The sequence below is a fragment of the Poecilia formosa genome, unplaced genomic scaffold, assembly GCF_000485575.1.
Source record: "Poecilia formosa unplaced genomic scaffold, Poecilia_formosa-5.1.2 Scaffold47, whole genome shotgun sequence".
NCBI classification, from domain to species: Eukaryota; Metazoa; Chordata; class Actinopteri; order Cyprinodontiformes; family Poeciliidae; genus Poecilia; species Poecilia formosa.
The window spans coordinates 2,860,884-2,863,895 of record NW_006799986.1 but is presented as its reverse complement, the minus strand read 5'-3'; the positions used below and the strand labels follow the sequence as shown (position 1 = coordinate 2,863,895).

The 3,012-nt window shown below is 36.8% G+C and overlaps 1 long non-coding RNA gene across 2 annotated transcripts in view; it reads left to right on the top strand.

The window, feature by feature from the left end:
* LOC103138190 (uncharacterized) overlaps positions 1–3,012 on the top strand; it is a 10,557-nt gene extending 7,545 nt beyond the window's left edge. For both annotated transcript variants that reach the window (XR_476260.1, XR_001662133.1), the window contains one exon: positions 2,629–3,012. This is a non-coding gene — a long non-coding RNA (uncharacterized LOC103138190). The remainder of the gene's footprint in view (positions 1–2,628) is intronic.

The following is a 3,012-nucleotide window of genomic DNA, read 5'->3' as shown; positions in this document are numbered from 1 at the left end:
TTTCAGATTTTTATCTTGAACATTTTTTACTGTTTGAACTCAAACGTTTCCAAAATTGTCTGGAAAATTTCTTACATTAATCTCAAAATTTCAGAGTTTTTTTTCCTGAAAATTTTTGACTTTTTTTAACTCGGGAACATCCTTTTTTTTTTTTCTCAGAAATTTTTGAGGTGAATTTCTAAATTTCTGAGTATTTTCGTACAACTTATCTTAGATTGGAAATGAGAGATTTTTTTAGAACATTTCTGAGATTAGTCATAGCATTGTTTGGTTTTCTTTTCTCCCAAATTTGTTGACATTTTGCACTCGGATATGTTTGTTTTTTATAGAAAATTTCAGAGATTAATCTAAAACTTTCAGAATTTTTTGGTCAAATTTATCCTCTTTTTCATATCTACCCCACTGTAGGAAACAGACTGCATAAAGTTTGAAGGAAAAATAAAACATAGAAACTGATTTAATGTAATCCACATTTTTCTGTGTACTTCTCAGAGGAGTCAGTCTAATAATTCAGAATACAAAGAACTCCCTTGTCTGCTCAGCATTAAACCCCCAGTAATTCAGCCTGAAACTGGCTTTAAAACATTAATCCTGGCAGTAAACAGCATCCAGAGTTCATCCACATTCAAACTAAGAGATAAAATGTTAAACGGCTCCCCTGAGCATCACTTGGATTCAAACCTGATCTTATACCAAAGATGATGGAGTTTGTTTTGACTTTGTCAAGTACCACACCCTGAAGTCAGGAAATCTGTGACGGCTTTTAAATTGGTCAATTAAAAGGACGGCACAGATCCAGTGAGTCAGAGAAAACAGATGATGGATGGGTGAAAGTCTCTGAACTCGGCATCAAAACGCCGACAAACATTTCACAATCCAGAAGATATGCGAGGAAACAGGCATGACAAATAAGCCGGACTAATTTCATAAAGTAAAGTAATCAAGACGAGAGGTTAAAAGCATGTTTCCACTTTCTCAAGGGTGATTTCAGATTAAATAGGCTTTATTTTAACAACTGCCTCATCTGGACCAAAAGCAGGAATCGACCACTTTGTTTACATGACTGTCAGGTTTTCGAGCAGGATCCATTTTCACGTCCAAGTCTGTGATAATGGTTTCCTCAGACGAGGCAGGGAGGAGAGATCAATACAGGAGGTTCTGATGGTGGTGTCGGGTCCAAACAAAAGGTTTTATGATGGAAATTCTGCTATTTCAGATCCATTCATCTCCTGGTGTAGTCAAAGTAAGTCAAAACGGAAGCTGGACACTCTCACCAAGATGCTGCAGTGAATGGAAATAAGCCCAACAGTCATCAGCATATAGAGTGATGCTGCTATTTGAAGATGTCTGTGGGTGAACAAATCCCAATTTTTTACTGAAATTAATTTGTTTTAGGCAGAAATATGGTTACCAAAAGTCTAGTAGATTTATTGACAACATCTATGAAAAACTTAAACCTTCATTGGACGTATTAACGTCTAAAAATGTTCACAGCAACTTAAATATGAAAAGCAGAGATCTGAGAATGGAGCCCTGTGGTTCCCCGTCATGAGAAATTAATCATGGTAAATTTTACTATTAGTGAATTTCTTCATAGAGCATATCTACCATTTTTTAACTTAAATATCTAGACGTAATGCCACTTGACTCGCTATTGGCTGGCATATGAAAAGCAGCCAATCCAGAAGCTCGATTGGCTGAAACCAAAAAAAGTGAAGATAAAGAAAACTAAATGTTAGCTTCTGTGTTAGCACCAAGATGGTTTCGATTGTATATTAAAGGATATTAAGGTGTATGTGGTGTTTATAAATGTTTTCAGAGGTATTCACGTGTTTTAGCTATTCGCTAACCTGTTTTAATACCTATTTTAGTACAGTAAAGCCATTAGCTTCAATTTACACCAAATGTTTTTTAATTACTTGTTCACATGTGATTTTAATTATGCTTCTTATTTAATGGAATATCAACCAAGTTTTCTGCACATTTGTACTTTAATTTAAGCAACAAATGTGGCAGAAGAAACCAAAAATTATAGAGTAATGTTTAAAATTTAAAGCTCAAATAAACCTATATAAAAATAATATTACTTAAAGTTTATATGAGTTTCATATATTCTGGGCATATATGCATGACGTTTGATTTGTTTTTTTTATGAAGATATTGTGTGAATTGAAAGTACAGGAAATATTTATTTAGAGAAGAGACTTGAATAAATTCCCCGTTTCCTGCTGTGGGAGGATGTTTCCTCTCTTTCTTCTCCTTCGTTGCTCTTCATGTTTCTCTCCAATTGTTGTTAAAGGTGATTTTTTTTTTACCACCAAATATGCGCATTAGCCATATTTGGAGTTGCTTCTTGCAGTTTCATCAAAGCAGAGTGGCTTCAAATAGCTGAAACCACAAGTTTGTTCGAAGTGACAGAATAACCGAAGAACAAAAGTTCCTATTGGGTTTCCTGCTGTGACCTGCTGGAAAGTTTATTTGACTTTTCCAGAAGTTCCCACGTCTAACTCGGCACAAACACGGTAAAAAGAGACCCTTTGTCTTATCGTCTATATTCTCCGACTTCCCGGGAGAGTTTCTGAAAACTGTTGATTTTCTCTGTCTTGATTTACGCCTCTCATCGTTCAGAGATTCCACGAGCAACGGGAAACCTGGAGAGAGAGCGCAGCCAAAGCGGAGGAGAGGCGGCGAAGAAGACAAAGCCAAGTCTGTGCAGCAAGCGGCGATAGCATCGCTGCCGAAGTCAAAGAGCCCGTCTGTCTCCAACGACTCTCAGAAGCTCAGCCAGCAAAGAGGCGCGATGCACACACAGCGAAGAAACTCGCAAAGAAAGACAAAACAGAGACACGACACACGGGGCGTCCACACTGACGACCTCGTTAATTATCAGTTCATTTGGAAACTTTTTGGCTCCACTGCTGATAAATCATCTTTTCTGACTAGTTTATGAGCTAGAAGTTGGAAATTAACCCTGAAAGCACCAACAGAAATAAAGATATTTTTTTGACTTGA